Source organism: Lissotriton vulgaris, chromosome 5 (assembly GCF_964263255.1).
Source record: "Lissotriton vulgaris chromosome 5, aLisVul1.2, whole genome shotgun sequence".
In the NCBI taxonomy this organism is placed as follows: Eukaryota; Metazoa; Chordata; class Amphibia; order Caudata; family Salamandridae; genus Lissotriton; species Lissotriton vulgaris.
In genome coordinates, this window is record NC_141693.1 from 580,915,565 (window position 1) to 580,940,818 (window position 25,254).

Here is a 25,254-nt window from a genome sequence, read left to right on the forward strand (position 1 = left end):
TCTCCCTTCTTTTTTAATAACCACATTGTACTCCTACTACTGCAGGCCAATATCCACTGCATTTTTTAATATGGAATAGAGACTTAGTTGGAGTCGTATTCGGTGCACTACAGACTAGGTTGGAATTGGACAACAACACACGTACAACACCATGATGATGACCATACTATCTTCACAGTCAGTCAGTAGGATCAGAGATGATTGATGGAATAACTGCATTTCATGAATGGCATAAAAATTAAACATAAGTCAACAAGAAACACAGCAGACCTAAATGTAGTGGTGGAGTCGAGCGCAGTGGTATGACTGACAGTGGTGCATTGACTTAGTCACTTAATGTAGAAAATGCTAGGTTGTTGTATATGTGCTTTGTATGGCTCTGTCAAAATTTAAGCTAAATCGAGGTTTGGTCACTCATGGCCCGTTGCCGTGGGCCGGCTGTGTCCTGTTGTTGTTGTAACTTAAAATGCTGTAAACAGAGTAGACATGATGTATCCATGCCGCCTCCATCTTGAAAGTGTTCTCTTCTCTTGTTGCACTCCACCGTAACTGATGCAATTTTGTATTCATTGATTTTTCAATATCCAATTTGTTTTTCCATTTGCACTTACAGGCCGGCTTTTACCCTGTGCTATACTTGGAAAAACAATGCACACTTACCTTACCAATGAATCTACATCTGCCAGGCAGGCAGTGGCGTCACCCAAGATTGACGGATGGAGCATCCATGGCATGGACTGAGGACCAAGAGGAAAGCCGAGATGCAACTCCCCATTTTGACCAGGATAACAGAGTAACATTATCAACTTTCATTATCATTTAAATAATTTGATTCATTTTTTGCCTTCGATCATTACTACCATGTGGTGTTATTATTATTAATTATGTTTGCTCTTTGCTTAGTTATAATTCATCGTAACAACTATTTTGAAATGTTCTTTGTTATCTTTAAATGTAAGCCCAGTACAACAGAACATTGCATAATATTGATATACTCGTGTCATGTGTGGGTGTGGCTAGCAGCGGAGCAATAAGGCAACGGCCTGAAAGAGCTCTGAGACCGAGGGAGTCTTCCCAGCAAATTTGTCTAACAATCCGGAGCTTTGATACCCGACCCCAAGTGGTGCTGCGCACTAAATTGAGACCCTCCTGGAATTCATGGGACGAGCGGAGCCCGAGAAATGAAAAGTAACGCACAGCGGCCTGCACCCACAACCTGAAGCCGGGGGGTTGTGTGCCTCCCTGACCCACCGCTGGTGCGGAACCAGAGGCGCTGAGAGCAACATCACGCAAAGCGGCCGGATCAGCCCACCAGACCTGCGGCAGTAACAGCAATAGCAAGAGACGGTGAGGAGCGGCATATGGCAACAGTGGGGGGACCTAACATCCTAACCGGCACTCGGCCGCAACTCAAGGAAGGAAGCAACCGGTGGAGTAGGCAAGTCAGCGGCACCCGCTAAAAAACTCGGAGATGCGCAAATCGTGCCGGGGGCCATAGCGTGCCTGTGGGAAACCCCTGCAATTGAGGGTAGGGTGCTTTGTTCCTCTGGGGTGTGACGGCCGCATAAACCACCTGTCAATAATAGCTGAGAAGACTGAGATGACTGAGTAGGGCGAGCAAATTCAACTGATCGGCGTGGCATGGCGGGGACACCGTAAGTGGGATTATAGAGTGGACAGCTGTGCTCCTCCCACCACCGCCTACATCATAGTGGGTCTTTCCATTGTGGAAGCGGACTGTCACCTACAGGGAGAGTGTGTTACGTGTGTTAATTCGTCTGAGTTAGCGAGATTACTATTTTTTGTTCCCATTGGATTAGTCACTATCGTACACAACCCAGAGACTGCCAGCAGAATTCTGCTGATATTGTAGGGCAAGTCCTAAAGATTGAGGAAAAACTCAAATACATCTTATTTAGGCGGAACGGGTACTATGGGAAAAAGGAAATGACCTAGTCCAAAGTTTGGTGTGGGCAGGAGAACCCAAATAGAGACCCAACAAACTTTACTAAGCTACCTTGCTGGCGCTATAGGGGCTTTAGATAAGCAGATTAGCTCAGTTGAAGAAACTCTGGAAGCAAGTGCCTCACAGTCTTTTACCGACCAGGAACATCCCCAGGTACTTGATAGTTCGAGTTGAGCCATTACTACAAAAGTCACTAACGGCTGTATTCAGCACAATGTGGAAGGTATTATCTTAAGGGACTCAGATTAACCTTCTCAACCTCCTCAAAAGAAACATAAAAATACTTCCCCAGATGAGAATACAGCAGTTGAAAGTAACATGACTGATGGTGATGAAATTGTTTCCGTAGAACCTCCCCCGATAAAGGAAAAATTAACTCAACATCCCAAAAGAAAGCAGGGACCAAGAAAACGGTTACTAAAGGGTAGCAACGAAAATAGTAAAAACCCAGAGGGAAAAGTGATAGCATTAAGAACTTAATGACCCTGGTGGAAAGGCTGGATCTGTATCTGAGAGTTCGGCTGGATCAACGGAGCTCCAGACTAACCCTCATAGAAGATCACATTTCCAATAGTAACAATAGTAACAAACAAAACGCAGAAGATAATAAACTCCCCTCAACCCGACAAGGAAAGGCAAATAAAGGTTTAGCTAAGAACGATAAGCATATACCACCTCAGAGTAAGCCCTTCTTTTGTAATATGGATAGTGAGTGAACCCCACTCGATAGCCTCTACGAGGCGCAATCAATTAACCAACAATCCTGTAGGAGATCGGGTATGGGAGTCTGATAGGATGGGTGTAGGAAGGAATGCAATCCTGAGCGGTGTGTCAGGTTTTTTGGAGAATACCAATTCCATTCCAAATTTTCCCCGCTCAGGCTTGCAGTTTGCCTCAAGGCAGGCGGCACTTGCCCTTGGATTGGAGCCATTAGTTCCCTTAGGCATCATGGTTCTGGGGTGAGCGGGAGGCAGGAAAGAAAATTTAGAAGGGAAAAATAAAGCCAGGGAAAGAAGTAGGAGCTTAAAGAAGGAAATAATATTAAACAGTAGAAAAGTGAAAAAACCGCAGTAAAAGTAGAAATAAAATGCAAAATATAGACTGAGAGGGATAGATAATAAATAAAAAAAGATCAGAAAAAACTGTGTAAAAACCTAAGGAAGGCAAAGATAGAGGGAGGATAGAAAAGCAGGCCCCAGAGCCATAGCATAGAGTGAAAAACAAGAAGGTCGCACCGATCGCGACCACGTGTATAAGTTTGCACGTTATTTCCCCATGAGCATGCAAAAAGCATCACAAACACGTAAAACGCGTTCCCGAACATGAAATGCGCATCAGAAACACGCTATCCACGACCTGGAACAGGAAATAAGGCATTGCAAACGAGCGGGACAAGTGAAAAACAAGATTGTCGCGCCCATAGGCAACCTCATGGGTATGTTCGCGAGATCCTATCCCCTGAGCACGCAAACAGACTCCCGAACACACAAAACACATTCATGAGCAAGAAAAACCCATCGCGAACGGGCGGGACAAGCAACTACAATATGGATGAAGTGACAGGGATGTCTTATAGCTAGGATAGCTGGGGACAGAGTGAGAGACCGGTTCCGTTACCCTAGATCAGCGTGGTCCTTATGTCACTGCGGAATTGCAAGGTTTGACTAAGGAATTTTGGGTGGAAACAGGTGCACCAAAGAGTTCTGTTTCTCGGTATATGGTCCCCGGGGCGGCTCTGTCTGACCACAATAATGTTTCGGTATGTTTTTTAGGTGTCCCGCTTGTAAGCCCCATTTCAAGACCCCAAGCATTCACTGTTGGTCCTTTTACTGTGGATTCCATATTTTTATTGACAACCAAATTGTGGAGAAAATTTGTTGGGTTTGGATTTCTTGAAGAAATTGCATGCTACTATTCATTGTTCATTGTTCCCCGGAAGGTGGTTGTATGACAATTGGCCTAAATGTGATACAGATGTAGGACTATTGCACATACCACCAGTTTTGATACAGGTCAAAGACAATGCAATTTGGCCTCGCATTCCTCTGTATAGGATACCTCAAGCAGGAGAACAAGCCGTTCTACAGATTATTCAGGATTTGATACTCAAAGGAGTAGTTGAGGAGACGTCTGCTAATATTTGTTATAGTCACATTCTTCCTATTCTTAAACAGACACCCTCAGGTTCCCCAGATGATCGTGAGGATGCTTACCATTTCGTGATTGATTTGAATGAGGTTAATAAAATTGTGGTTCCTCAGTTTCCGGTGGTTCCTGATATCACCATGCTTTTGAAAATGATGTTTTCTATTGCTACATTCTTTTCTGTTATTGATTTGAACAATGCATTCTTTAGTATTCTAATTCATCTAGATAGCAAATATTTGTTTGGGTTCACACTAGCTGGTAGAAGTTTTAGATTCTGTCAAGCTCCTCACGGCTATACAGAGAGTCCGAGTATTTATGGTCATGTTTCAAAGAGTCAGTTGGATTCCCTTATCGACTCCGATTCCAAACAGATGCCTCGGTTTGCTCCCTTTAGCGATGCCCTACTGATATGGATGCAAACAGATAAGGAGAATGAATATGTGTTGAATGTGGCTGTTCCTTCAGAAATATGAGCTATCCAAGAGCCCTTATTTGTTGATCATTCTGTGCCTGGAGCTGCCAGGGACAATTTACACTCTCGGCTCAGGAAAAGTGCATCTAAGGAGAATAAAGACTAGTTAGGGATGGACTGTGTGAGTTAGGCTGTACTCAGTTATAGTACCAACGGAGTTAGTGAGATTGATGAGAGATTTGCAAGTTGTTTACATATTGAATAGGGCAAATTAAAGTATAGCTTGGAGATATACCATCCTGACCGACGTGGGATACGAGCTTAGGACAGAGCAAGCTCCACTGCTGGTGCTCAAGAGAGCCAAAGTAGGGATGAACAATATGAGCCTGTACCACTGGGAACTTGTGTATTTTTTTCTACATTTTGACCTCATTTCATTTGGTTTTTGTCTCGTTGGTAAGTTGGTTGCAAAAAGAAGAGCAGCCAGTGATTTTAGTTGCCCAGCATAAAGTGACATGGACCCACAAGAAGAAAATGATGTTTGTTGCTCTTTTATTGCAAAAAATACTGTGTGGGGTGTCATGGGTTTTGGAGAATGATCAGGATGTGCCTTTAGGTACCATAGTTAAAGTATTTTCTTCACCAGGAAAGAAAAGGACAGCCCAAGTAAGGTGTTTCTAGATACACGTAAGACATTTTTCTGAGAAGGGACCACTTGTTACCCCACTGCGTCTGTCACTAGTTTATGGACTGCATACCTATTTTCTCTTTATACTCGTCCACAGCAATTTACTGGAGCGTAAGCAGTTTTGGGTTTTGGTTATCCATGTCCTTGCTTATATTATAGAATGCCGCAGGGGATGGGTTATACAGGGTGTGATAACAATACCTACTGTTCTTACTTCTATATGGAAGAACAGAATGTTACATTGGTGGGTTGGCAGTACAAGGAACTGATAGTTAGCCGAGAGGCTGGGTATTATCCTGCTTGTTGCCCCATTGTGAATAGTACAGATACTTCTCTGTATATCAATTGTTCGGGAATAGTGCTGTAAGAAATACAATACCCCTGGTGAATGACAAAGATCTGAGTACCTTTGGAATCAACACTAGATATGATGCATATGGTACAGACGATGCTGCTCTTGGGGTAATGTTACCATTAGGAGTGTGCCCAGTAAATACGCTAAGCCTAATGTCCATTGGGTTAAAAGGACCTTGACCAAAGAATTGTGTGAGGGAGTGACCAATATAGAGGTCAATAATTATAGTAATGGGATCACATTTGGATACATCCTCTCGTCCATTTTCACTTTGAGTGGTACCTCGATGGCTCGGGGTGAGAACGCTCGAGAATATTTTTGGTGCAAATTGCAAATTTGATTTAACACTACCGTGGCTGCTCTACACGACATCACTACTCAGTTGAAGTGTATGCAAATATATTCTGAACAGACTAGATACGCTGTGAATTTTATTCTAGCCAAGAATGGGGGTGTATGAGCGGTAGTGGGAGACCAGTGTGTAGTTGGGAATAAAAATATGGAAAAGAATATTACTAAACACATATTAGATATCTTACAGAATTTCAAGGGAATGAAAAGCAGAAATTGGAGTTGGTCTCTTTTTGGTGGCTGGGGTTGGATTCTTGAAAAGGTGATTTACCTGATTGTGGTATTGGTGCTTTGCTGTGCCCTTACTCAGTGCCTCCCGTACTGTTGCTCTTATTGCACCACCCTTCTTTATTCTAGGAAGAAAATATTGGTTCATGATACCAATGTTGCAATTATGGTGCAGGAAGAGGCAGATGACCTAATGCACATAGATGAGGGCATTTTCGAGACTTCTTCTCTCCTTAGAGTCTCTTAGCCCGATACTGAGAATATGGAATGTTCTTGGAGGTGAGTTCTGTGAGGGGAGTCATAATGAACCCATATCCCTTCACAAACCTCCTGTAGTACCCAGTCAAGCCAAGGAATGCCCTGACTTGGGTATGGGTGGTTAAAGCTGCCCAGTCCAGGATGATCTGGATCTTGGGATGTAAGGGTTGCACTTGGCCTCCACCAACAAGGTGGCCCAAGTTTACTCTAATAAAAGAGAGAGGGACCCCGAGACCAAAGGGATGGGGTACCACACCTGACAATCGTCAAAAAAGATTCCTTTTGGGCACCTTGTATTTGAGACAACAAATCTCTCATTCACATAAAACAGTTAGCGCACAAAACACTTACACAATACTGTAAAGAACTATGAAAGCAATGTAATAAATCTTGAAAAAACTAATATAAAATGTAATCCTGTACTTTTATTTATACACAATTAAAATTCAATTAAAAATTGGGAGACAGACATCAAAAGAAGGACATTTACATACAAAAATCACAGAATTCCTATTAGTAAAGAAGGGGATACATAACAGAAAATTAATTCAGCCAATAGGTCAGAATTATCCCCAGTTCATGTACAATGTATTTCTCCTTTAGCATCAATGCTTTTTGGTGGATATATGTATATGACCACCTTCCTCAGGATAACATATAATGTCGCCCCAATAGTTCTTTAATCCTGTTTAGATAAAATCCCTTCTGACATAGGGGTATACGCCTCCTATTCAAAAATTCTCTTCCTGCGAGAGTTTAGGAAATTCACATAGGATGGACGGAACATATGGATCTAGCTCGACATTCCAACCATAGCCACGGTAAAGTAGGGATTGATAAGGCCTTGGAATTAGCCGAAGGTCCTCCACAAGTCTATCCCCGAATCACAGGTGCTTGTGAAAACACAGTAGACTTTAGATTTGTTTCCGGCTGTAGTCAGAACATCAGCTAATGCACGAGTATTTGACACATAGGGCAATAAGAACTATTCATATATGCACGCGGTAAAATATCGTCTTCAACTGGCACAACTTGTGACTGTATATAAAGCACGTCAGTTGCTTCTACCGATTACGATTAATAATGGTATTGCGCCCTCTCGGTGTGAGGATAAAAATTGAGTGGAGCGCTTCCAAAGTCAGATGTGTATTTTCTTAGATATCACCACATCTTCGTACCGCGTGCAGTCCCGGTCGCCTCACAATAACTAGATTTATTACATTGCTTTCATAGTTCTTTACAGTATTGTGTAAGTGTTTTGTGCACTGTTTTATGTGAATGAGAGAATTGTTGTCTCAAGTACAAGGTGCCCAAAGGGAATCTTTTTTGACGGAAGGCCCAAGTTTACCACAGCTCCCTGCCCTATCTGGTATTTGGCTGCCTTGATAGTTAGACCTGCAGTTTGCAGGGCTTTTAAAACCTTCCAGGTGGAACTAAGATGGATATTTTATCTAGATAAGCTGCACTAAAAGATTCAAATCTAGCAAGGACTTGATTCACCAACCTTTGGAAGGTGGCAGGGGCATTCTTTAAACCAAAGGGCATATAAGTAAACTGATAAAACCCATCAGGTGCAGAGAATGTTGTCATTTTTTTGGGTTCTGGTGCTATGCCAATCTGCCAGTACTCTGTAGTTAATTCAAAGATACTTTGACATTTGGCTGCACCCAATTTGTCTATCAACTCATCTGCTCTTGGGATAGGGTGTGCATCTGTCTTGGTGACAGAGCTGAGCCCTCTATAGTCCACTCAGAACCTCATTTCTCGCATTTAACCCTGCCGATGAGGTTTGGCCACTGGGCTGGTCCCAGGGACCATCAGAGGGTTCAATAACCCCTAAGTCCAGCATCTTACTGACTTTGGCTCTGATGCTTTCCTTTACTTGATTAAACTGTCAATAGATTTTGACAGGTGAACTGTCACCAGTGTCTACATCATGGGTATATCAGTTTGTCTAACCAGGGGTCAAGGAAAAGAGCTTAGCATACTGCTGCAAGACTTGCTTGCAATCAGTCTACTGTTAGGAAGTGAGGGTGTCTGAAATGGCAACTCAATCTACTGACCCATCTTTAGGGCTGTATGAGAGACGGTCAGGGAGAGGTTCACTCTCTGTCTCCTGATCCTCATTAGTCACCATTAGCATGGTGATGTCAGCCCTATCATGTAAAAGCTTTAGGCGATTCACATGGATCACCCTTTTGGATGCCCTGCATGTTCCCAGGTCCACAAAGTAGGTGACCTCACATTTCTTCTCTAAGATGGAGTAAGGGCCACTCCATCTGTCCTGGAGAGCCCTTGTTGACAATGGCTACAAAACCCACACCTTTGCCCTGGTTGAAATTCTGCCATTGCAGCTTGTTGGTCATACCACTGCTTCTGAACTCCTGCCTGGCCTCAGGATTCCTAGATGCCTTTTCCATGTACTCAGCCATTCTGGACCTTAGGCCTAGTACATATTCTATAATGTCTTGTTTAGGTTTTTGGAGAAGCTTCTCCCAACCCTCTTTTACAAGACAGAATGGTCCCCTAACAGGATGCCCTAACAGAAGTTCAAGGGGGAAAACCCCTACTCCCTTTTGAGGCATCCCTCTATAGGTGAAAAGCAAGCATGGTAAGAGGGCATCCCATCTCTTTTTGGGTTTTTCAGGGAGCACAAATAATCATGCCTTTCAATAACTTTTTGAACCTCTCAACAAGAACATTGGTTTGTGGGGGGGTAGGGTGTAGTAACCTTGTACTGCACTCCACACTCTTACCTCATGTGTTTTAGGTTAGCAGGCATGAAGTTGGAACCTCTGTCTGAAACCACTTCCTTCAGAAACCCAACCCTGGGAAAGACATCAATGAAGTCCATGGCTACTACAGGAGCTGTAGTCGTCCTAAGGGGAATTTCCTCATGAAACCTAGTGGCATGACCTATAACCACTAGTATGAATTTTTTTCCTGATGTTGTGGGAGATTCAGGTGGACCCACTATGGCCACACCTACCATTTCAAATGGAACCACAGGTAGTGGTATCAAGGGGACCTTTGGGTGAGCACCCGTTTTGACACTGGCTTGACAGGGAACACAGGATCTGACAAACTCCTTTACTTTTTGGGACATCTGGACCAGTAAGAGTTGCTAACTAGCCTTTCCCAGGTTTTGGTTTGGCCCAGATGTTCGGCTAGGGGATATCATGAGCTAAAGTTAGTAAGACCTCCCTGTATTTCTGAGGCACTACCACTCTCTTAGTGGCTCCATGGTTGGAGTTTTTGGCCTCAGTGTATAGTAGTCCCTCCTCCCAATAAACTCTGTGGGTACAACTGACATCTCCATTTTCCTGGGTAGCAGATTGCTGTCTCAGGCTTTCAAGAGGTCGACAGTCCTTCTTTCCAAGGCACAGCTCTTCCCTAGAGAGTCCCCCTGGGCCTAAGAGTTCAACCTGGTAAGGGTCAAGCTCCATGGGCTATGTTCCCTCTGGGGTGCCCAAGGTCTCTCCCTGAGGTGAGGGGTCCTGATCCTCTGGCTGTAAAGAAGCTGGGTTCCCAGTCTTCTTACCTTTACTCTTGAAAGGTTGGGCCATACTTTCAGGCTCCAACATTTATTTTTCACCCTGTTTTCTGCTTTGTGCTCCTGTTTTTACACACATCTCAGTGAGATCCAGCATTGCTGCATGGGTTTTTAATTCTACCTCAGCCCATGCTGAGGTTTCCAGGTCATTACCAAGCAGACATGCAGCTGGAAGCTTTGGAGAGACCACTACCTGTTTGAGACCAGTACCTACCCCAGTCTAATGTCACCATAGCCATTGCATGGTTAGTGGTAACACTGTCAGCATTGGTGACTGGGTACGTTCTCCCAATCAAGTATTGCTTTGGGGAAATAGGTGTATCTCTCACCATAGTGACACTGGCCCCTGTATCCCTCGGGGCTTCGATCCTAGTTTCATAAATCCAGGTATATTGCAAATGTTTCTTTAAGTTGGGTGGCCACACAGCTGAAGTGGCAAACTCAGCTTCCCCTTCTATGACAAGAACTGCTTCAGTGTTCAACCTGATTTGCGCTTGGCATACTGCTGATCCCATCTAGAGACTAGCTACACCAGGAATTGTTACACCAGACCTTTGCAGGATCAGTTGTTTCCCCTGTACATGTTATTGGACTGGGAAGAGTTTTGAGACCCACCCCCCTGTGCAGGTTTTTGGGGCCCTTTTAAAGACTCAGGCCTTTTATCTTCGGGATTCTCACTCCCTTTCCCCTTTATTTTGGTCACCCCCAGTGGTTGTTTTAGTCACCTTTGGCTTGACCCAATGGTCTGCCTTCGTTCGCAGTTCTTGGGGAGAAATTAGACCTAGGCCTACCAAATGCTGATGTAACTCTTCATTAGTGCAATTACTTCAAATATGTTCTTTCATAAGCAAACCGTAAAGTCCATTGAAATCATGCACATTGTCTCCAGTTAACCAGCTATCTAGTGTCTTAACTGAGTAATGAACAAAGTCATTCCAGGACTAGTTTTTGGTTTTGTGAGACCCCTGAATCTAATCCTGTATTCCTCAGTTTTGAGACCAAATCCCTCAATCAAAGTTCTCTTCATGAGGTCATGAGACCCAGCATCTGCCCTGAAAGGGTCAGGAGTCTGTCTCTACAGTTACCATAGAACAGATCCTAAAGGATTACACCCAGTGTGACTTCTTCACTTTTCTCTTTTCACAAGCCTTCTCTAAGGTTGTGAACCATTTTGTGATATTATCACTCTCTTCATATAGTTCTAGGACACCCCCGCGCCGCACGGCCACCAGCTGCTGCGTGTGCTCCCAGCCTTCTGCCTCACTGCCCCGGCTCCGCCGCGTGACCACGCCCCCTGACATCGAGCAGCGTGGTCTCTGCCAGCTTCCCGGCCTGTGTCCCGGCCTACTGTTGCCATAGTGATCTGTTTGTTGTATTGAGCTGTTGCTCTGTTTTTCTTCCTCCCCCATTTGTGCCTGCCTGCGCCTTCGTTTTTCTCATCCCCGTCTCGTCCCTGCCTGCTGTTGCCATAGTGACCTGCCTGTTCGTATTGTGCTGTTTGCCATTTGCTGGTGTTTTGTTATCTTTCCCTCCCCATTTGTACCTGCTTTCGCCTTCGTTGTTATCGTCCCCGTCTCAACCCTCCCCGCTCCCCGCTTCCCGCCTTCACCGCTAGCCCCGCCCCTTTTCGTTGTGTACCCTCCCCGCTCCCGCCTCCCAGCTGCTCCGCCCCCCGCGCACTTCGCCATATATGGCGACCGTGCGAACGCGCAGCGGTCACGTGCAGCGGGAGCGTCGTTTGTGCGCCGAAGGCGCGCCAAAGGTAAGCCCGTCTGCGCCCGTCCGCGCCTGGACCGCGCCCAGTGCCAAGACCCCTGGCCCTCGAAGACCCCGGCCGACCCGCCTGACGTACACCGCCGCCAACCTCAGCGCACTCAACACCGGTCGACTCCCTGGATGCCACCAAGCCACACCACGACGCACCCACGGACCCTTCAGCTGCCACTCCTGCAAGTTCGCCTGCATCCGGACCTGCCTCGCACCAGCACCCGCCAAGTCGAACACCAGCAGCACCCACCTCAAGTGTATCCTGCTCAACACTCGCTCCGTCCACAGACACGCCATCGAACTCTGGAACCTCCTCGACACCACAGCCCCTGATGTTGCCTTCCTCACAGAGACCTGGATGAATGCCTCTTCAGCGCCCGACATCGCCATCGCCATCCCAGAGGGCTACAAGATCACCCGGAGGGATCGCACTGCCAACCAGATAGGAGGAGGCATTGCCATCATCCACAGGAACACCCTCCGCATCACGACCAGCACCGACAACACCCTCACCACCGCCGAACACCTGCACTTCCAGATCCACACCGACCCGAAGACCACTCTCAGAGGCACCCTGATCTGCCGACCTCCGGGACCACGCACCCAATTCAGCGAGGACATCGCCGACTTCGTCAGCCCGCATGCCCTCCCCTCCGCTGACTACATCCTCCTGGGGGACCTCAACTTCCACCTGGAGAACAACAACGACCGCAACACCAGCACCCTGCTCGACAACCTCGCCAATCTTGGACTCAAGCAGCTGGTGTCCACCCCCACCCACCTCGCCGGACACACACTCGACGCAGTCTTCTCATCCAGCACAGACATCGCCTTCAGCCACGCCACAGAGCTTCAATGGACGGACCACAGCTGCGTCCACTTCACCTTCAAAAGAACGACGACCCACCACCACCAGCAACAGGCTGCCCGCAGAAGCTGGAACAAGATCACAGCCAACCAGCTCGCCACCTCCTTGAGCCAGCACCCTCCTGCCAGCTCAGCGAACCCCAGCCAGGCCGCCGACAACCTCACGAAGTGGATCAGCAACTGCGCGGACGAGCTCGCCCCGCTGAGGACCCCGCCCAGCAGACCCGGCAGCAAGAAAGCCCCATGGTTCACCGACGAACTCAAGAGCTCCAAGAAGAACTGCCGAGCCCTCGAGAAAGTCTGGAGAAGGGAACCAACACCGGACAACAGGACCACCTTCAAGCTTGCCACCCGGAAGCACCACCAGCTGATCCGCGCCGCCAAGAAAACTGCATTCAAGGACCGGCTGGACAACAACGCACACAACTGCAAGGAACTCTTCAACATCGTGAAAGAGCTTTCCAACTCCAGCGCAGGAAACGACTACATCACCCCATCGCAAGACCTCTGCAACTCCCTCGCCTCATACTTCCACAACAAGATCGTGGACATACACAACAGCTTCAACAACCAACCAACGCACTCCACGACCAAACCACCACCCCCCACCACCACCCTCCGCGCCTGGAATCCAATCACCACCGAAGACACCATCCGCACGATGAACTCCATCCACTCAGGATCTCCGACCGACCCCTGCCCCCATCACGTCTTCAACAAGGCCGACGCTGTCATCGCACCCCACCTGCGAGACATCATCAACACATCCTTCGACACCGCCACCTTCCCTGAGAGCTGGAAGCACGCCGAACTCAGCGCTCTACTCAAGAAACCCACAGCGGACCCCACCGAACTCAAGAATTAACGCCCCATCTCGCTCCTCCCGTTTCCAGCCAAAGTCATCGAGAAGACCATCAACAAGCAGCTGGCCGCCTTCCTGGAGACGAATGGATCCCTCGACCCCTCACAGTCTGGCTTCCGAGCCAACCACAGCACCGAGACCGCCCTCATCGCCGCCACCGATGACATCCGAGCCCTTATGGACAACGGAGAAACAGCGGCCCTCATCCTCCTTGACCTCTCCGCGGCATTCAACACTGTCTGCCACCGCACCCTAGTACAGCGCCTCAGCAACGTCGGAATCCAGGAGAAGGCTCTGGAGTGGATCATCTCCTTCCTCGACGGAAGAACACAGAGAGTCCGCCTGCCACCGTACAAGTCAGAGGCCACCGAAGTCATCTGCGGGGTCCCTCAAGGATCCTCGCTGAGCCCCACCCTCTTCAACGTCTACATGAGCCCCCTCGCAGCCATCGCACGCCAACACAACCTCAACATAATCTCCTACGCCGACGACACCCAGCTGATCCTCTCCCTGACAAACGACCCGCCGCCGCCAGAGCCAATCTGCACGAAGGGATGAAAGAGGTAGCCGAGTGGATGACGACCAGCCGCCTGAAACTGAACTCAGACAAGACGGAGGTCCTCATCCTAGGCTCTTCGCCCTCCGCCTGGGACGACTCCTGGTGGCCTCCCGCCCTGGGCACCGCACCCAAGCCGACAGACCACGCACGCAACCTGGGCTTCATCCTGGACTCCTCCCTCTCCATGACCAGGCAAGTCAACACCGTCTCCTCGGCCTGCTTCAACATCCTACGCATGCTACGGAAGATCTTCTGGTGGATCCCCACCGAGACCAGGAAGACCGTCACCCAGGCCCTCGTCACCAGTCGACTGGACTACGGCAACGCCCTCTACGCCGGTACCACCGCCAAGCTCCAGAAGAGACTCCAGCGGATCCAGAACGCCTCAGCCAGACTCATCCTCGACATCCCACGAACCAGCCACATCTCCGGACATCTCAGAGACCTGCATTGGCTCCCCGTCAACAAAAGAATCACCTTCCGCCTCCTCACCCACGCACACAAAGCCCTACACGACCAAGGCCCGAGCTACCTCAACAACCGAATCAACTTCCACGCTCCCAAACGCCACCTCCGTTCAGCCAACCACGCCCTCGCCGCCGTCCCCCGCATCCGAAGAGCGACAACAGGAGGAAGGTCCTTCTCCTACCTGGCCGCCAAGACCTGGAACTCCCTCCCGACCGACCTGCGCCTGACCCAAGACCACCTCTCCTTCAGGAAGAAGCTGAAGACCTGGCTGTTCGAGCAGTAACGGCACCCCCCCTCCCCCCAGCGCCTTGAGACCCTACGGGTAAGTAGTGCGCTCTATAAATGTCCTTGATTGATTGATTGATTGATTATAATCCCTTTTAGGATTTTGGGATCATAAGATTGCTCTTTATCCTTATTAAGTTAATTGCTTCCACCATTGAAGGGTGCTAGGCCCATTTCTAGTCTCTGTCTCTAGAGCAAGGAGTCTTATCTCTAGGGCCAATCTTTTTGTCAACCTTGCTAGCAGGTTGTCCTCCACATTGAGGCTGTCCACAATGTCCTCAGTAATATCTGATCCACCTGTATGGGCTCTAGGTATTGGGAGGTTTATTCTTGGATTCAGGGCCACTGGGGCCTTTTCGCCCCTATGATGTGGGGGGGAGGGGGGGGGTGTTGGAAGGTATCCTCATCCCCTCCATCTTCTTTCACATCTGAGAGGTCTTCATCCATTCTCAGAGGGATGGTCCTTAGCATACCCAGCCAACAGCTCTCAGAGCTTTTGTTTGGTGGGATGGGACATCATGGTTATGTTTTTAATGTTACATAGGGGCCTTACCTCCTTGACAGACAAGTGAAGGTAAATGGTGAGTTCAAGCTCCTCAATCTGGTCCTCTATGTCATTGTGGTTATCTTTACTAACAACTGAGTTCATGTTAAGAGACATCGTTACAAAACCTTCTAACCCCTCTTATCCCTTATACATTTATTTTTCTTAAATTCTAAAGGGAATTAACGAAGGCCCTAACAAGACTTTTAGTAATTTGGAAAAATGTGTCAATTCAAAAATCTGAATTTTAATGGCAATTTAGGAGTTCTGTTGAGTGATCTGGTGGTAACCAGCTGATCCACTAATGTAGGAAGCTGGCTCTGTATATTCTATAACAAAGTGAGGTATTGTGTGCACAGAATCCATTGGAACCCCAAAGGTAGGCAGAGATAAAAGTAGATAACATCTTAATCTCTATTTATGTTAGTGTGGACCAGCAGTAAGGCTTTATGTAAGGATAGTATTAAGCATTTGATGTACACACTAAATTACCAAATCGTATCACACACTCAAAGAATGAACTTCAGACTAATTGGGTTTGTATAAAAATATTCTTTTAGTTATTTTATTTCCTAGAACCAAGCAGGCCTGGCACAGGTAAGTGATACGCAATTTGCAGTAATAATACAATTTGTAACCAGTTTGGATTGCAGTTGTATATATACTTTGGTTTGATTACAGGAGAACTACTAGTCTTGCAATGTTTTGAAATATTGTACATATACTTTGTCTTGGCCTTTTAGTAGAATGTCAAGTAGATTACTTTACAGGTTACCTTTCTTACACAGTGCAGTATACCTGGATACTGCACTGGTACATTTCCTGGAAACAGCATTTTGGTTATGTTGTTACAGTTTTAGAGACTTTTATAGGTTTTCCAATTCCACACTTAGAAACTTTTCACAGAAGAATAGTCAATGTTATCCAATAGAGGAAAATAGGGTTATTGGTTCAAAGGTAACTATTCGGTTGTGGGTGTTGGTATTCTGGGGGAAGACACAGGGGTCCCCCAGGATCAAGGGTGCACACTTGTTACACCCTCAGCGGCACTAGGGTGGCCAGGTGCAAAGTTCTGAGGCCCAATGTTATCCAATGGGGGATAGGGGGCCTCCAGTTAGTGGCTGCTTAAGAGCAGGCCACAAGGTCTCGGGAGCAGAGCTCTTGGACTTAAGCTCAGGGCAAATGGGGGTTCAACTGAGCAGAAAAGGTGCACCCTCAGCAGCACTAGGGCAGCTGGTTACAGAGTGCTGTTTTGGCATCGGGCACCCGGTAGCTTAAAATGTGGAGTCTTCGGTTTGCAGACACACTGCAGGCTCAGGTACGAAGGTTTTCTGGTTGCGACCACCACTTGGAGAGGTAAGTTGGGATGCTGGCTGTTGATAAGGCACCGTTGGTTGTGCCACCCAAGGCCTTGGTTTGTCGGGTGCAGGGGTGCCTTTTAGGGCCTGCTCTTCTTACCAGCTCCTGGTTGTGGTTGGTGGGACCTTCCCAATTGAGGCTGCAGGCATCAGCTTAAGGATAGAGACGGGTCAGGAATCACTGGATCTTGGGTCAGGATCGCTGGGGGGACCTCTTGTGGGGCTGGAATATCAAACTCAGTCAGGTGCAGAGTAGTGCAGACTTGCAGATCTTTCCAGAGTTGAAGTCTGTTGGTCAACAAATCCAGTGTTCATGGGAGACAGAGTCTTTTCTTTTAAAGGCAGGGCAGGTCCTTGAGGTTCTTGAGGCTGCTGACTGCAGGACACACTGGAGTTTCACTTCTGCAGGTTCAAGGTGAGGACAGGCCGAAGTCAATGGGCATCCTTCTCTTCTTAGGTTCGGCGAAGCTGTTCAGTCCTTTTTCTTCTTTTCTTCTTGTAGTTTCTTGTCTGAGGAGGCAAGGTTTAGGGGTGGCCTAAATAATAGATTTAGGGGCTTTACAGGTAGGTAAAAAGATTGGGACAAATGGGTCCATTCCCTGGAGTGGGTACACCCCCTATAATACCACTCTCCAGTCGGAGGGGGAGCATATGCCTCATTCTGGTTGGATGGGTCCCCCATCTGCAAGATGGGGACTGAGAGTTGTGTTTCATCTCACCTCCTCCACCTGATGAGTGGGTTTGGCAGAGATGGGCATACCTCCCTTCCTCACTTGGTTTTGCCGCCATTTATCCCGCCCAAAGTGGGGGTCAGAACCAGTTGGGAGTTGCTGAGAGCAGCAAAAGGGAGGCCTGGAGAAGCTCACAAAGGCAGCAAGCCTTTAAAGCTTCCCCTTAGTGGACCCTGCCCATCCTGGGGGAGGAGGCTTTGCACCTCATCCCAGGATGTGCATTGTTTCAAGCCTGAGAGCAGCAGGTATTACAGGTAGGTAAAAAGGTTGGGACCAATAGGTCCCTTCCGTGGGGTGGTATACCCCCTTTATGCCACCCTCCAGTGGGAGGGGGCATATGACTCACTCTGGCTGGCTGGGTCCCCCTATCTGCAAGATGGGAGGGACTGAGAGTTGTGCCTCACCTCACCTCCCCACCTGATGGGTGGGGTTGGCAGAGGTGGGCACACCTCCCTTCCTCACTTGGTTTTCCCACCGGTTCTCCCGCCCAAAGTGGGGTTCAGAACTGGTGGGGACAAGTTGCTCGGAGCAGCAATAGGCCTGGGGAAGCTCACAAAGGCATCAAACCTTTGAAGTCTCCCCTTCATGGACCCTGCCCATCCTGTGGAGGAGGCTTGGCACCTCATTCCAGGATGTGCATTGTTTCAGGCCCTCTGGAGCAGCAGGCTCTCAACCCAGGAAACCTGAAACATGTCTGGTGGTGGTGGCTGAAAGCAGCCACTCATCCTAGACACTAGTGTTAGGTCGTTTTTCAAGGGAAATCTCTAAGATGCCATCTGTGTGCATTTTTCATTAAATTCCACATTGGCATCAGTGTGGGTTTAATGTGCTGAGAAGTTTGACACCAAACTTCTCACTTTTCAGTGCAACCAATATGGTACTGTGGAGTTCGTAATGACAAACTCTCAGCACCATATACTCTTAATGGCAGCACTGCACTTACAATGCCTAAGAATTTACTGTACCCTCAACACTGGTATTGTGCACCCAGCTAAAGGGGTGGCCGATCTATGCCAGGGCAGTGGGTTATAGGAATGGCAAACAGGGATGTGTGCCATGTCGTCTCTTCACTTTGTTCTGCACCAAAACACGTAGCTTGCAAGTGTAGTGTGTGAGTGTAAAGGTACAGCGCTTAGAGCCATTCCCTGGTCACAGTGCCCTGTGTGTTTGTGGTACCAATCGGGTTTGGTCTTCAAAGCAGTTTTAGGGAAAGAACATAGGGGCCAATTAGCAAGGAAAATATGGGCAAATTAGCAAAGAATTGCGATATTTATTGCAAAATGTGCTTAGTGTGTTTTTTTTATCGCTGCCTATCGCTGGATATGTTAGCGGAGAAAACATGCTATTAGCAACGTTTTTCTCCATTGCGCTAAAATATCCAGCGATAGCGGCGAAATGCTTCAATATCGCTGGAAATCCAGCAATATTCACGCATTAACGCCAATGGGGGCTTAACCTGACAATCCTCTCCAATTGAATACACAGGTAAGTCATCCTATTAGCAGGCGTTAGATTCTAGTGATAATCTCGATTAGCATGACTTTTTTTATCACTAAGCCTGCTTTGCTAATAGGCGATAGCTGTGTTACCGACTGCTTTCAGTCGCTAACAGTTTGGGTTCGCCCACTTTGAATGTCAATAGCAATAAATATCGCTGACATGCAAAGCGGGCCCCAAACTTGTTGCTATTGCCTAAAAGCTGTCGCTAACTGCTGTTAGCGACAGCTTGCTGATAGGGCGATAAAAATATTGCTGCTTTAGCTGGAAAAAGTCCTGCTAATGCGGCGATATTGCCCTTGCTAATATGCCCCATAGGCCCTGGGCACCTGATTATCAGGAGCCCAGGGCACACTCAGTCAAAGTGCATCAGCAGTTCAGCAAAAATTGGGGGCAACCATGTAGAAAGAGGGCACTTTCTCACAATCAACCCATCACCTTCCCTGCGTGGCAGTAAGGAACCGATGCATCATCTTCCCTGGAGTAAGAAACCGACACATAAACTTACCTGTGCGTAAGGAACCGACCCAACCCCTTCCCTGCAGCTGTTTTTATTTATGATTTTGATGCATCCAAGTTCCTTTGTGTTGAAAGTGGTGCATCTATAGTTTGCTATGGACAGACCTGTTTTTTTCTTCTAAGAAGTAGATTTTTATTACTGTATTGTGGATTTTTGTCTTTTTGGTCTTGTTTGGTTTAGATAAAGATTACTAATTTTTCTAAACTGCTGTGGTGTTCATCTATAGTGTTTTCACTGTATTATTGTATGTGTGCATAAATGTTTTAAACATTACCTCTGAGAAAAGCCTGTCTGCTCGTGCCAAGCTACCAAGGGGGTGAGCGGGGGTTATTTTAGAAGTGTATCCCCTTTCCCCCAACTAGGAAGTAGAGTACCTACTTTGGCAAAGGTACCTACCTCTGCCAACTAGAGACCCCGTTTTCTAACACTGCCTACCATCACAGTTTAATGACTGTGAGCTCTGGAACCTACCTTCAATGTCTGAAATCCATGATGGCTTGGCTACTTTTATTTAAAAAAATAATAGCTGACCCCTCATTGCCAGAAGACTACCATCCCTTTTCACTTACCTTGTTCTTTGAGGTCTTCAACTGTCTTGTTTTGAATTGTGTGACCCAAATCAGTGCTTAATTTAAGCAGGTGGTTTCTGGTGCTTGTGCACCAGCACTACATTTTCAGCACTGAGACTTACGAAAGCTGCCACATGCAGCACAGTTTGTATAATTTAAAGGTGAGCAGATCAACTTTATTTTAAGAATTCAATATACTTTAAAACAATTAATAGCTGTCGTCCACACCATTCTTATAGCTTTGGGGGCCTAGAAAAGTCTGAGTTGTCACACTTGTAGCCGTGTGTTGGTTAGTAGTTGTGTAGGTACTGTCATTGAAAGTGTCACAGTGGCAATGTGTGGTTCTGTTCCAGCGGTACACTAGAAATAAATTCAAAATCAGCATCACCGTTTTCCCTGAAATACGCAGTCACACATTCATTCACCCGTGGGGCCCATAACACTGCACTAGTCTCTATTATCACTTAACTCTACTTCAGGGATTGGTGAAACACAATGGAGTAATGCTGTAACATTGGCGGAGTGTCTAAACCGATTTTAACTATTTATTATTTACACCTCCAGTTTTAAACGATTTACCATGGTTTCTCAAAAAATGTCAATTTTATTCAGACACACCACCATAGGGGCAATGAATCAGCTAGTAAGAAAAATAGGCATAGGAAAATACAAGACCAGTTTTAATTTTCTATTTATCTAATTTTTATTAAAAGTAAACTTTAGCATGTCTGACATTTAGGCATTTTATTAATTCTTTATTCAAGAAAAAATCTTAAAAACTTTATTTCAAAATGATCATTTATTTAAAAGCTCGGAAAATAGACATTTATTTAAAAGTTTCAGTGGAAAGTTTAAAAAAGAACAGATAGTTCCAAATTCATTCTCTCCTAACATCCCTAACTAACGCCCTCATCTTATCCTTCAGTCCTGCAAAGAAAACAAGAAATAATTCAAAGAGTCTTACATCCAGGAATCGATCTGCAATCCGACAGAACTTTGAGATGAAATCGAAAGGAGCAATAGTTCGAAGCAAAATCAGGAGTTTTTATACACTAATTTTCTAACTTAATCTATCTAAAAAGTATCTAACATCACAAATTTGGGTTCTGATTGGACAAATTTGGGGTGGGTGAGCATCTCCTCACCATTACAGCATCATGTTCACGGTGAATCAGCAAATTATTAAAAAGGGCATTGTGTAGGAAAGTCTTTGGCCTAGGCACATCCTCGATTGGCAACTATGCTCTACTTTCTCACGTTCGGAACATTTGAGTGTCCATGTTTTGGCAACCATCCTGACTTCCAGGGTACAGCGGCCTTGAACTTCCCATCCGAGCACAGGCAGCTCACTCTCACTTGCAGGCTTTGGGCGCACATGCACATTCACGAAGGGATGAAAGAGGTAGCCGAATGGATGAAGAACAGCCGCCTGAAACTGAACTTGGACAAGACTGAAGTCCTCATCCTGGGATCCTCACCAGCCGCTTGGGGTGACTCCTGGTGGCCCCCCGCCCTAGGCAATGCACCCAAACCAACAGACCACGCACGCAACCTGGGCTTCATCCTGGACTCCTCCCTCTCCATGACCAGACAGGTCAACGCCGTCTCCTCGTCGTGCTTCAACATCCTGCACATGCTACATAAGATCTTCCGGTGGATCCCCCACCGAGACCAGGAAGACGGTCACCCAGGCCCTCGTCACCAGCCGTCTGGACTACGGCAACTCCCTCTACGCCGGAACCACCGCCAAACTCCAGAAGAGACTCCAGCGGATTCAGAACGCCTCAGCACGACTCATCCTGGACATCCCCCGTTGCAGCCACATCTCCGGACACCTGGGAGACCTGCACTGGCTCCCGGTCAACAAGAGAATCAACTTCCATCTCCTCACCCACGCACACAAAGCCCTACACAACCAAGGCCCAGGATACCTCAACAGCCGCCTCAACTTCTACGCTCCCAAACGCCAGCTTCGATCGACCAGCCACGCCCTTGCCGCCGTCCCCCGCATCCGAAGAGCCACCACAGGGGGACGGTCCTTCTCCTACCTCGCCGCCAAGACATGGAACTCCTTCCTCACCCACCTCCGCCTGACCCAGGACCACCTCGCCTTCAGGAAGCAACTCAAGACCTGGCTGTTCGAGCAGTAGCGGACCCCCTCCCCCAGCGCCTTGAGACCCTCTGGGTGAGTAGCGCGCTATATAAATGCGATGATTGATTGATTGAGTCCAGCATTCAATCACAGTTTACCAGAGCAGCCATGTTTTCACTAGGCCTCAGAGGCCACTTTTGGAACTATTGTAGAAAAAAACAAATTCATGTTAAATATGGAACTAAAACCCTTCTGTTTACCTCCCATAGTACTAATGTTTCCCCATTAGTTATTACCTAGCGGATAAGCCACATAAATGCATTTTAAACTTACATATCCAATGACTTTCTAGCACAAACCGCATACAACAAGCACATTCATGCTGGTTTGTTTATATTTAAGCTGTGCATTAGTTCACATCACAATAGCAGTACAAATTAGTTAATTATATTGCTTCATGCAGGCAAAATTAGTACACCCACGTGTGCATATGTATGCAACTTATACTGTCGTTGATTATTTCATCACAACACACCATTAGTAAATATTAATGTTATGAAACATTGACTTCACGAGGGGTACACAAAATTTTGCTTTAGCACCTCGCTCCATCAATTCCCTCATCTGGTGATTCTATCACCAAACATCTCTCAAAATTTTGTAAAATTTAGCAGAACATATTTCGAATTCTTCATATTAGTTCAATTTACACTCTAGTATCTTTCTCTTTTGTCTCTTTGAAAATCTTTTCACTAATTTCTTCCATTTCTATTTCATTCTTTTCTCTTTCCCTTGCATTTCGTTCTTGAATTGTCTTCTTTATTGCCTTTCTAAAATTTCTTCTACCTTTGTATATACAGCACAACCTTATCAAGAAAATCACTATCACTAAAAATGTTATTGGAATTAATATCTTACCTACAATTGTACTACCTATTTCTTGAAACCAATGCTTAACTGCTGAAAAACTTCTACCTAACTTTTCGAGAACACCTTCAACCTCCAGTGGTTCAATTTCTATATGTAAATCTGTAATATTCGTAAAATACTTCTCAAGATTTTGCTTTTATCTGGAATATAAGTACAACAATGTTGCACTGTCAAAATTCCACAGACTCCTCCGTCTTTTGCTAAGATTATATCAAGGGCAAGTCGATTTTGCATTACCATAGCTCTCATAGCAACCATTTCAGTTTCAACCATCAGGAAACCTCCTGCAGTGTCTGTTGACAATCGATCAACTATTGTGGACAATTTTCGGATTCTATTTGCATTAAACGAAATTCCCACTGCTGGTATCAGTGCTCCGAAATCATCACCAATTATTTCCATCACACTCTCTCTCCTTTTACGACTTAAGGTTTTGCCTATCTCTTGCTTTCCGTTAGTACCTCTATCTACATGAAAAATTTTAGGAAAGACCAAGCCCGCATAACAGGTCCCATACCAATGGTCAGGTAACCTATAGTAAGCTCTGTTCCCAGAAATGAAACAGATTCCCGCAAAGAGAGGATCATCTCCTCCTTTAAATCCCCAACCCCCTATAATTCTATAGGTGTCTTTACATTGACTTGCACCCACAAAATAATTGTCATACATAGTATTGTCTCTCCTAATACGAAATTTCACTAACATTGGAGTATCAATGTTTATAGCCACATTCACATTTCTATCATCAAGATTCTCATCATTAAATGACCAGTATTTAGATTTTGCATGTTTTACTTTCACACTTCGTTTGTAAGCAACCCTTCTTTCTTCAACCATATTTAAAAATGTTTTCTCTTCAACTCTCATTTTACATGTCAAATTGTTAATAAAGGCATATTCATGTGTCAGCTCATCTATTTCTAAGAATTGTTCCCCCATCACTTTTGCAGGTTTCTTTTTATTCAACACACTATCAATTTTTAGTTTAGTAAAAAGTTCATCCACATTGGAATAGTGATATTCCAATTTCCCAGTCTGATAAAACAAGCTTGCAATTACACTACAAGTCACTCCTTATGTGAGAGGAAGGTGGTGATAGGTCACCCCTTCTGACACTGACGCAGGCACTTTTACACAAACATAACAATCATCTGATGAGTTCAGGCCTCAGCAAGGCCTGCGAGTGCGAAAAGGGTTCGCCCTTCTGTATGATAAGTCCTCAGACTACATAAGAAATTGGAACGGAAACTGGAAATACAAAAACATAGTTTAATAAACCTTTAAAGGTGGTACTACAGCCCACACAACACTCTACAGTATTGTACAAGGTAGCACAAAGAACTCGGACATGCGGTCCCCTTTTATACACAATGAAGGGGCTCATAAGTGGGCGGTTACAACTTGGGAAGCATGATTTACAGCCTTATATGGACATTTCTCAAACATGATCGATACATGGGTGTAGTTAACAGTTCATAGAACCCCTCGAATGCACATTCCAATCCTCCTTAAGCAGAAACAGATGTTACACGTACTGGCCATGCGCTAGATAAGCTGGAACTATTTATAGCCTGTTGCTGGGCAAACCCCAGGGGTGACGGTCAGTGAAGTAGGACTTGCCTCGTGGCGAGCACATGGCAGAACGTAGCCCACAAGATGGATGCCGGAAAACAAAATGGAGTCCGTCCGTACTTCCAAGTGTGAGCGGGAAAACTATAACAAAGACACAATAACATGTCTTCAGCGAATGCTTAACATTATCGCTGTTTTATTTACAACACATCGACATTCATAGCTTTAACATACTCAAATAATAATTTTGAAAATGTGTTCTTTGTAAAGTCACTGATAGACTCATCCTTATGCACCTCTGGTTTATACACATGGGTCTCATGAACTTCCACGTTCTCACTTGGTTTATTTAAACTCACATTTGGCTTCAATTTCATTAAACTGTCTTGGGAAGGAATAACAATAGCTAAAATCACCCATAATATTATCAATAATCCCATACATATAGAGCAGCATCTACACCATTTTCTAAAAATAGAGAATTTTGTCTTATGATTACTGGTAGCCATTTTTTTTCTTTTTTTCTCTAACACAATTTCTTCGACCTAGCGTCACCTATGAGTTACACAACACACGATTCACTAACAAATGTATTCGACCTTGTGTCAATTCTATTCTAAATTACACTATGGTTTGTTTGTCTAACAGGTTTTCTTCGACCTTATGTCCACTCC